Raw genomic sequence first — 11,634 nt, 5'->3', positions numbered from 1 at the left:
TACCCCTTCCTGTAGGGAAGACTCCTCCCTTCTCTCTCTCCTAGCCTCTGCATTTTGCTGACAATCCTTGATGCTCCTTGGCTTGTAGATGCATTGCTCAATCTCTGCCTTTGTCACCACATGACTATCTTCTACCTGTGTCTTTCTTCTCCCTTCCTTCCTCCCTCCCTCCCTCCCTCCCTCCCTCCCTCCCTCCCTCCCTCCCTTCCTTCCTTCCTTCCTTCCTTCCTTCCTTCCTTCCTTCCTTCCTTCCCCTCCCTCCCTCCCTTCTTTTCTAAGTAAATAATTAAGAGCATGTATTAAACCACTTTAATGGAAGTTGGTTAAAAGTGAAAGCACTCTCCACTTTATAGTTTCCTTGAGGTTGCAACTTTTGGCCTCTGTTAACACTATTTCAGAAAAAAGGAATATGAACTAAGACCACCTTCCAGTCACCCTAATGTAGGTACTATATTGCACAAAAAGATTAAATGTACTATTTTAAACAATTGTAGCTCTACTTTTTGCTTAGTAACCTAAATTCAAGAAACAGTATGATTTTATGTACTACTGTATTAATACAAAGTTCAATGAAGTCTATTAGAAAGTTTCTTTTTGAATAAACTAGAAACTCAAACAATTTTTAACAATTTTATTTTTTTATATTCAGAAAGAGGGAAGGGGAGAGAGAAAGAGAGGGAGAGAAACATTGATTGGTCGCCTCACACACATCCCCAACTGGGGACCTGGCCTGCACACAACCCAGGCATGTGCCCTGTTCTGGAATTGAGCCACACCAGCCAGGGTAAAACTCAAAATTTGTAGGCTGCTATAAAATACTTAGGAATGTTTCATAATACTTTAAATTGATATCAAATGTCAAAAAAGTCAGAAAAATAAGACTAAGGAGTCTGTTAAATGTTATTTTAGTTCATGAAAATTTCAATGTAGAAATGTTAATTCATGGTATACATAATTTAAAAGGTGTATCAAGTTGTTTAATAATTTTTTAAAAGTATTTCTGACCACAGGATTAAAAAACTGAACTACATACTTGTTCCCTACACAGTTCAGCATGAAGAAACAATTTCCATGCCCGAAGCAGCCCCAGCCACACATTTGCTGGTCATCTCCAAAGTTCAAGTACTATGGACACCCTGGAGGGTTTCCAGAGGAGAAGTCTGAGTTTGAGGATCAGATGTCTTCTCTTGGTGTTGCTAAGCCAATGATGGAGAAGTAACTACTGAGGAAATGACTTTCCTTAGATCATTCTAGAGATGATAAAAGTGCAATGCTAAGCAGTCAGATGCCTGCACTTCCAAGACTTGAAAACAACGTTGATAGCCTAATTTAAATCATTGAAATGATGACGGACAGCCAGCTCAACCATCTTAAACTACTGGAGACAAAGGTTACCCTGCTTGAGATAAAAATAGAAAACTTCAAAGAGATGTCTCCTTCATTCATTCACAGGCTATGCAAGGTGCACCTCCAAAAGGTTCATTCTCTGCTAGTGTGGCACCTGATGAAACAACTCAACCACCTGCAGTTGCAGCAGTTACTGCCCAACCACAAGCCACTCGAGGAGATTTCTCTGCTATATGGAAAGCACTCTATAAGAAGCCAGACTGAATATACTAGTACACAAAGCCTAATGAACTTTCTATCTGCCAATGAAGGGAATCTCAAGGACATTTCAACAATAACAACAAAATGTATTTTGTATGACATTGATCTGTATGTGAACTTTATTTGATGCTTAAGATAGTTGTCTTGGATAGAATGATTACGAGTGTGAAAATGAAGTGAATCATTTATGTGCCTGTTGATCTATTTTCCTGAAGCTAAATGTTTTCCTGTGTGTTTCTGTATGTCATCTATTCTTCTCATAAGGATGTCAGTTGTATTGGACTAGGGACCACCCTAAGGAGCTCATCTTAATTGGATTACATCTGCAATTATTTCCAAATAAGGTCACATTCACAAGTACCAGGAGTTCAGACTTCCACATACCTTTTGGGGGGACATAATTCAACCATAACACTTTTCCAAAGAAAAAGATAAAAATGTTAGATAGAACCAGAATATTAGATTAGGGATGACCTTAATGTTTTTCTACAATAACCACCTAGTTTTACATTTGGAAAAACCAAGGCATAGAAAGATTAGGAGATTTGCCCAAAGTCACACAACTAGACAAAGATGGAGTTGGGACTGGAAATCCATATTGATAGGGAAATGTAGAAAGCATGCAAATATGTTTCTGGGTAAACACCTGAAATACTTAAAGTTGGCCCTAGGAAAAGAGTGTTTCTCATCTCTCTTTTATTCCTCTTTTACTTCCTGATGGAACCTCCTTATCCTTACTCTTTCCTCTGAAACAGGTGACATTTACTGAGTGCCTTCCTATCTGCTGGGCATTGTGCTAACTCTCCTGTGGTGGTACTATCTCATTTAATTCTCTTAACGGTGGTAAGTGCTATTATGACCCCATTTTACAAATGAGGAAACTAAGCTTCAAAGAGGTTAATTAACTTATTCAGAGACTCACAGCTTGTAAGTGGCTGGGCTAAGATGCTAACACAGGCAGAACCCATATTCTTAATGACTTTGCTATGCTAATCTTCCTCCATGCCATTGACCTCTCTCACCACTGTCTGTTTCTACACCCTTTATACTGTGTGAAAGGACCCATTTGAAGGCCTTTCTTAAGCCCACCTTCCCAGAGAGGGTCCTACATTTCAGAATCACTTATTGGACTCTGCCCATTTCCATCATGAGGTGGTAGAGAAAGTGACCAACTGTCTGTATGAACAGGGCAACCCAGGAGCCTAGTGTTTGTTTCTGAAAGGGTCTAGGAGCTGTTTCTCAAATTTGAGGATTCAGAAATTTTGGTTGGCTTCCACAGGAGTGTTCAGGTCTAGGGTAAGAATCCCCCCCCCTCCCCAACCTAAATTACAAATGGCTGATTGCTAATCCAGAATACCAATTTAGGAATTCACACACAGAAATATGCCTGCCAAGTGTTGCAAGTATTGCCAAAACAGAAAATGGAGTGCTGCTCAGACAGGACCTTGCCAGGGGGCCTCTAGGTAGATTCTAATGCCCATGATCTAGGTCCTGGTCTCCCCTCACCAAAGGGCCTAGGGCAGATGGAGTGGGAGTGCTGGCCACAGGCTTGACTTTTTTGAATAGCAGAGTCCAAGGGACTTTTGGTACTTTTTGGCAACCTGATACAGAAAGCCAGGCACTGTATGGAGAAGAGTGAAGGTTTTAACAGGAAAGGCAACATCATGAATTGAATCCAAAGGATGTGGGAGGACAGAAAGAGGAACATGAGGAGGGGATTTGTTAGCCCAGAGAGACAGGGACAGGAGGGTTAAAAGGAGATGCAGCACCAAATTCTTGGCTCAGTCTGGATCTTGCCTCTGACTCTGGATTTGGGCCTGCACAAGGTCATCCTGGTAATGAGACCTCACCTTTCTCCTAAGGGCTTTGACTTGACCTGATCCCTGGGGTTTGGGCAGCCTATGATGCCTCTGGTAGAAGCCTCACATTCTGACTCTGGCCCCATAAAACCCAGTCTTCTCTGGAAAGGAAGGCTTCAGATATGTAGCTACAAAACTATGGTTTCTGAGGTCCCTACCAACTGCCTTAGCAATACCCTGCCCTGTCTACTCCCTGAGTCTGTGATGACACAGAAGGAAAATACAGAGTTCCATGCATGGGTTTCCACTTTGGTGGCCCAAAATGTACAAGTGAGAAAATATTCCATAGTCAACTCCATAGTTGCTTCCAAGAGGTAGAAAGACTATAGGTAAAAGTTTTACTGGAGACATGTTGGATTTTTCTACATGGCTTGCTTTGCTCTTTTTGCATTACTGGATTTAAATTTTCTACCTCTGTCATTTCTCTCCCACTTTTGGTCATTCCTGTGATAGGCATTAACTTCTTATTTTATTAGTAAATGTTAATCATACACAATCAGTCGGGGTCATATCAACTGCTCCTGTGGTTCAGTCACCTTGTCTGGCAGCTGGCTTTAACAACCACTCAAGTCAGTGAGTTCCCTTGGATCAAAGTACTGCCGGTTAATCCCCAAGGGCACCAAGTACCTGGCACAAGCAGGAACTTAAGAAATATTTGTTGATTGGATGAAGTAAGCATGTGATTGAATGAATCACAGAAGTCTCATTTGTAAATTGTGCTTGTGGTCCAATTTGTCCAAACATTTTCAAGAAAGCAGGTTGTAGCTACTCTTGGAGCAAAGTCATAAGATACTTTAAAAAATTACACAGCTAATACTGAGTACATTCTTACCATAAAAAATTCAAACATTCTGGAAGTACACAGAAATAAAGTTATTACCCTTCCTATTACCCCTTACCTCAGAGGTAACCATAGTTCAGGGGGCATAATTCCCATCTACTTTCCATGTGTTACATGCACATGTAATATTTATGTATTCCTGTGTGCATATGCATTTACTCCATAAGTGGGATTACAGCATATTTATTGTTTTTCAACTTATTTTTTTTCTGAATTAGCAATATGTCATGAATATCTTTCCTTGTCAACCTGGATTGGTGTGGCTCAGTTGGTTGGGCATCATCCTGCAAAGTGAAGGGTTGTTGACTGGATTCCCAGACAGGGCACATGCCTGGGTTGTGGGTTCTGTCCCTGATTGGGGTTCATATGAGAGGTGACTGGTTAATGTTTCTCTCTTACATCGATGTTTCTTGCCCTCTCTTTCTCCCTACCTTCCTCTATTTCTAAAAATAAAAACCTTAAAAAATATTTTTCTATGTCAGTACATCTACTTCATTACGTTTAATGACTGCTTAGTACTCTATAACATAGACATACCATATTTCATTTAACTAGTCCTATACAGGTAGGTATTTCAGTGGCCTACAGTTTGTCTCTAATATAAACATTGCTGCAATAAAAATCCCTGCTATTTATATATGCAGGGTAAGGCAAGAGTAGGTTTATAGTTGTTTATATGGAAAAATAATACAATAATAAATAATAATATAAGAATAAATTCTGTTCTGCATACTCACGACTGTAAACCTGCTCTTGCCCCACCCTGTATGCTTATATATTGCATATAATCACCCATATTGCTTATGTTTTATTATTTAGTAAGACTAGCCCCCTTGCCCCCTTATTCTCCCTTTTCAGCAGTTTTCTCATTAATCTTCCTTGCTTGTTTTTCCATATGACATTATATTAGCTTCCCAAGCCCCCAAAGTAGACAGTTTACTGGAATCATGTTAAATTTATAAGTTAACTTAGAACAAATTGAAATATATTGAGGTTGTGTCTTCCTATCCAAAAAAGTCTTTTTCTTTGCTTTTCTCTGAAGTTCCTAAAAATATTTTATTTAAAAGTTATTACAAAATTATTAAGTGTCTGTTTAGACATTTTAAACCACTTAGAACTATATAAAGTAAAAATTAGGCTCTGGCTGGTTAACTCAAATGGTTCAAGTGTTGTCCCAATACATCAAGGTTATGGCTTCCATCCCCAGTCAGGGCACATACAAGAATCAACCAAGGAATGCATAGTAAGTGGGACAACAATTTGATGTTTCTCTCTCTCTCCTTTCCTCTCATTCTCTAACAATCAATAAGTAAAAAATCTTTAAAATTATAAAAAATAAAAGCTTTCTGCCCTGGCTGGCATAGCTCAGTGGATTGAGCGTGGGCTGTGAGCCAAACTATCGCAGGTTTGATTCCCAGTCAGGGCACATGCCTGGGTTGCAGGCCATGACCCCCAGCAACCACACATTGATGTTTCTCTCTCTCTCTCCATCTCCCTCACTTCCCTCTCTAAAAATAAATAAATAAATAAAATCTTTAAAAAAATTAAAAAATAAAAGCTTTCTGAATGTCAACTGTAATTGAAAAATCAAATTAAAATAAATAAATAAATAAATATTCAATAAAAGCCTTCTGACTTCCCTCCTCCCCCATTTCCACTACTCTTAGGTGACCACTGTTATCAGGTCATGGTGTTTCAGCCTCCTGCCCCTTCTTAAAAAAAATAAGATCCTGTCTTTTGTGTGATCTGCAACTTCCGTTTTCCACTTAAACTATCTTCTGAGTAACTTTCTATGTCAGCACATACAATTCTGCCTCAATCTTTTTAAATTGTTGTAGCACATTATACACTATAGACCTATCATATTTTTTAAAAATACAATGACCTGTGGTAGATACTTGGGTGTCTCTAAATTTTACCATAATAAACATCCATTTAATATAGTGTTACACACATTATGTGAATACTTTTGTAAAATAAATTCCTAGCAGTGGAATTGCTCACATCAAAAGGCATTGCACATTAAAAATTTTGATTGATGTTGCCAAATTGCACCCCCCAAATGTTTTTGTATGAACTGTAAAACAGAGTGCATGTTTTTCAAACCCTTGTAAACACTAAGGTGATTACTCTTAATATTTGCTGATCTATAGTTTTCATCCACTTCTGAATTACGGGTCAGGTTGAGCATGTTTTCATGTTTGTTGGACATTTGTAATTTGTCTTCTGTGATGTGTTTGTGTCTTTTACCAATTTGTCTACTTTGTTTTTTTCTCATTCATTTATAATAGTCCCCTGTACATTATTACTATTAGTCATTTGCTTTTCATATTTGTTACAAATATTTTTCTCAATTTTGTGTCTTTTGGCTTTGTTTGTGATGCATTTTGGCTAAACTGTATATAGTCAAATGTTTAAATCTTTATCCTTTTTGGTTTCTGGATTCCAAGATTATCAAAATATTCTCTTATATTTTATGCCTGGTATTGTTTTATTTATATATTGGAATCTTAACTCCATCTGGAATGTGTTTCTTGTGTAGGAGGTGAGGTAGGGATCTGGCTTTATGTGCAACTATTTGTCTTTGACTGATAAGTTAAGAATTTTTAGCTCCTAGAAAAGGAGCTAACACAAACTAGCTTAATGGGAGGAAAGGGAACTTACTATGAGAATATGAACTATTTCTCTGAAACTCTAGGTCTGGGATGGAGTTTAATTTTCTAAAGGGCTGGAATCTGAGGAGGAAAAGGAAGGTGATTAGAACACAGAGTAGTTTCTTTCTATTTCTCATCTCTGCTGCTCTTGGCTTTCTCTGCTACTTGGCTGTATTAGTGGAGGCTGGCAGACCATACCAAAGCTGAATAACTAAGGTTTCAGGTCTCCTCCCTTGAAGATGCCAGCCTTTCAGACTGGAAGAGACTCTGATTAGTCCAGTTTGGGTCAGGGGCTCACCTCTTATCCGATCACTTATGGCTAGGGCACATGGATCACTTCATATAAACATGGCTCTCGTGAACTCAATCCTGAAAACCTGTGGGTTGGAAATGGAGAAGATAAAGAGGTTAGATGTTCTCCAGGAGGAATCACTGTGACCTGGCAGACACATCTACTACACTATTTGTCCCAGTGCCATATTTGAGTAATGTCGCTTCTCCTCCTCACTATTAGTAGTCTTTTCCACTCTTCTAGATGACTCTTTTATACCATATTTACTGTGGCAGGTGAACAGGTTTCAATTGCTAAAGGACACTCATGGGACTGAAATGGCAGTGCTTACAAATGTACAGGTTATTACAATATAACAAGGGGTCCTATTTTCTTCCTCTCTAAGGGCCATGGCAGGATACTTTCTCAGATCAGGAACCACTTACATATACAAGGAACACCTCAGAACCAGGGAGTCTGCAATGCAGTCTTGGTTGAATTTTTTTATACTGTGCCTGTTACATTGGCATATTCCTCAACAACAGAACTCTGGGATGGAGGGGCAAGTGTCACACTGAGACCACGTGCAAACCATCAGTCTCACTGTTACAATATATAATGTTGACCAGCTGGTACCAACTACCTTGCAGCTCCACAGACCCATGGTAACAAAGCACCACCATTAACCAGTATGCTTCAGGCGTTAATGAGAGGTCAGTGCCATGCAGGAACTTCAGTAAAACAGCTCAGGCTAATTCTAGACCTACTAGAATTTACCTGACAGCACACACTTTTTACTTTCTTCTTGAGCCTCTGTATTCCGCCTCCAATCTTCACTCTCATCTGCTAACCTTGCTTCCTATTTCACTGGGAAAATAAGAGCAAGCAAAAGAGAACTCTACAAGCTCCCAACCTTCACAACCTATCCTCTTACCTGCAACTGTCTTTATTCCCTGCTGGCCCTCTCTGTGCGTACTAAATTCCATCCCCATTCTCCTACTCAAGTATCTCACTCCATCAGTTTCTCTCTCTCTCCATTGCATCTTTCCTATCTGCATACAAAGATGTTATTTCGCTCTGGCTGGTGTGACTCAGTGGATTGGGTGCCAGCTTGTGAACCAAAAGGTCACTGGTTTGGTTCCTGGTCAGGACACATGCTAGGGTTGCAGGCCAGGTCTCCAGTTGGAGGAGTGTGAGGGGCAACCGATCAATGTTTCCCTCCCTCTCTTTCTCCCTCTCTTCCCCTCTCTCTAAAGATAAATAAATAAAATCTAAAAATTTATGTAAAAACACATTATTTCTACTTTCTTTCTCTAACTCAATTCCTCCTCTAGTTACTGAACTTTATCTTTCTCTGCTCCCCTCTAAAACAAAATTCCTCAAAACAGTTGTCTGTTCTTGCTGCCTCTAATTCCTTTCCTCCCATTCTCTCTGGCACCTGTAACAGCCATTCTATCACTCTCACCAATCTGCTAAAACTGTATGTGAAAGCTTCCCCTATAAAGACAAATGATCTGACTCAAACTGTCAATAGTGCCCAGGCTGAGAAACCCTGCTGTATGTGGTCTATTCTTTGCCCAGATATTTACATGGCTATGCCTTCACCTCCTGGTCTTTGCTGAAATGTCACCTCAGAGATGCTTGCCATATTTAAAATTGTAATCCCTCCAACCCCCATCTCTCTTTCCTACCTGAGTTTTCTAAAAGTGCTGATCATTCTCTGATGTACTATATGTTTTATTCATTGTTTATTTCTTTCCTCTATGAGAATTTAAACTCCACTTAAGGCAGAAATTTTGAGTGTTGCATGTCTACATCAATATGACTTGATAAATATTTATTAAATGAATGAATGAATGGCCAACTTTATCATATAGGATAGTTACAGAACACAACGGGGCGGGGGCTGATATAAAAGACCCCCCTTTTTCTCCAGGGGTTTCTCCCCTGTACTGTTTGCTTTGCCTGCTGCCAGAGGAAAGACATCTCTCAATGCCAGAGATTGGTGAAAAGGAAAGGAATTATTATTTATTTAAAAGTTAATACAGACTAAAGTTCTTTAGAATACCCACAAATGCACACAGTCCTTCCTTTTCTCTCTGCCCAGTCCAGGATACCTTATCTCAGGAAAGAAGTTGAAGTCCATGATTCAGGCTCCTGACACCATCAGCTGTGTCACCACCAGGATCTCCAGTTAATCCAAAACCACTCTCCTGCTTCCTAGGCCACGTGGCAAAAGGGAGCAGCCCAAAGCCATGTGGTCCTAACTCTCACCCAAGTCTTGAGGTCCCCACTCCACCAAAGCCACATAGTCCCAACAAGACGCCCAAACTGAGTTGTCCCTGAAAAGACACCCAATGGCTTCCATGCCTGGGTTTAAATCCCAGTGCCAATCTTCCTCTGCAGCCTCATTTCTGGCTCCTCCCACAACTGGCCACAGCTGCCAGCATTCTAGGCAGATGTGGCCCTGTGGTGTGGAGCCAGTCATCTCCAAGCTCTTCTGGAACCCATTACGAATCCCTATTTGGGACCCCCTTCTGCACCCTGTTACAGGATTATGCTGTCCCATGTATTTGAGCCTGTTTCTATATTCCATTCTGATCCATTAAACTGTCAATTCCTGTATCATATTTTTAATTACTATGGCTTTATAATACACCTTTTAACTTCTTTTCCTCAGATTTTAATGTATTTTATTATAATTTTGTCAAGCTCCTCATCACTCTCTTCCGAGAATTTCTTTCTAGAACACAGGTGGAAAACACAAGGTCCATGGGCTGAATCTGTCCCCCCACCTTGTTTTATCTGGCCCGGCACCTTGTTTCTACCCAGCAGCAGAGCCGAGCTCTCACTTAACTGTTAAGGAGTAGTTACATTTATACAGTCCTAAATTACATTCGGCCCTTTGAAGGCAACCTCGAGGCTGATGTGGCCCCCAGTGAAAATGAGTTTGACACCCCTGCTTTAGAATTTTGTTTGTGTGTGTGTTAGATTTATAGATTAATTTATGGAGAGCTAACAATGTTATAATGTTGAGTCTTCCTATTTAAGAATAAAATGTATTTCCACTTATTGATGTCTCATTTTATGTCCCACAAGAGTTTTTTTATAGTTTTCTTTATATAGGTCCTCCTGCTCATTTTTTGCTCAGTCTTAGATATTGTTTGGGTTTTATTTATTTTTATTGTGAGTAGGAGGATAATCTCATAATCAGCCAACTCAAACAAATATGAGGGAAAAATTAAATACAGAACATTTTTTTCTTTGTTTTGCTTCCCTAACAGGAGTGCTTGAAGTGTCTGTTTCTACATTCTAATATCTTAACAACTTCACAGTTTCTTGTGATGTGAAAGATTTTGCAAATGTTTTTTGCAACCTGGATGCTCTATTTGGTTTTCCTTAATGTGGGCACTTGCTAAATTCAAAATTCACCTCTATAACACCTGGATTATTGTGGAAAAGAAGATTGAGATTCTATTCTGTGTGTAGTTGACAGCAATTTGTGGAATTGATTTGTATTTTTAAAAACATTTTATTTATTTATTTTTAGAAAGAGAGGAAAGGAGGGAGAGAGAGAGAGAGAGGGCGAGAGAGAGAGAGAGAGAGAGAGAGAGAGAGAGAGAGAGAGAGAGAGAAAGAGAGAAACATCTATGTGTGGTTGCCTCCCCACCAGAGACATGGCCCACAAACCAGGTATGTGCCCTGACTGGGAATGGAATGGGTGGTCCTTTGGTTTGCAGGCTGGCACTCAATCCACTGAGCCACACCAGCCAGGGCTTGATTTGTTGATCATAAAGAAAATTAACTATTCAGTTCACACTGAAACTCTTTTGTATCAGCTTTTAGGTTTAAAGAAAGTTCAATTTGCAATGTTCAAATGCTATGGAAGCTACTTTATTTAATGGACCAATAGTGGTTTCTAACCCATGCAAGGCAAAAACATTTACCTTAAGAGCTTTAAAAAAAAAAAAGCTCATGATTAAAAAATATTTTGGAATGCAATTACTTTAAGTCTGCTTTATAATGGAATGAACTGAAATGTGTTCGAAGCTAGAAAAATGCATTGCTACCATTTTATGTAATTTGTATGCTAGAAATGTTATATATTTTTAAAAGAGCTTAAAAAGCCCATAATGGGCTGTCTTACCCATGTTTGTTCTCTTGTTTGTTAGAGAAAGCACATGGTCCCATTAGCCCCTGGGCATTGTGAGGTAAATAGACAGAAGCACTTACTGAATACAGGGCTGTCACAGTGAGGCAGTCTTTTTGCCAATAATATGAAGAGAAACGTCTTGATTAAAGTTGGAGGTGGGGAGGTGCAGTTTTGTTCCCATTGCAGATGTCTGATTAGCTGTGAAAAGAGAACGTGTTCTATCTAAGCTTTGGGTTAATAATCTTAAA

This window comes from Phyllostomus discolor, chromosome X, assembly GCF_004126475.2.
Source record: "Phyllostomus discolor isolate MPI-MPIP mPhyDis1 chromosome X, mPhyDis1.pri.v3, whole genome shotgun sequence".
Classification (NCBI taxonomy): Eukaryota; Metazoa; Chordata; class Mammalia; order Chiroptera; family Phyllostomidae; genus Phyllostomus; species Phyllostomus discolor.
The sequence above is the reverse complement of the archived record's forward strand: the minus strand, read 5'-3'. Positions refer to the sequence as shown.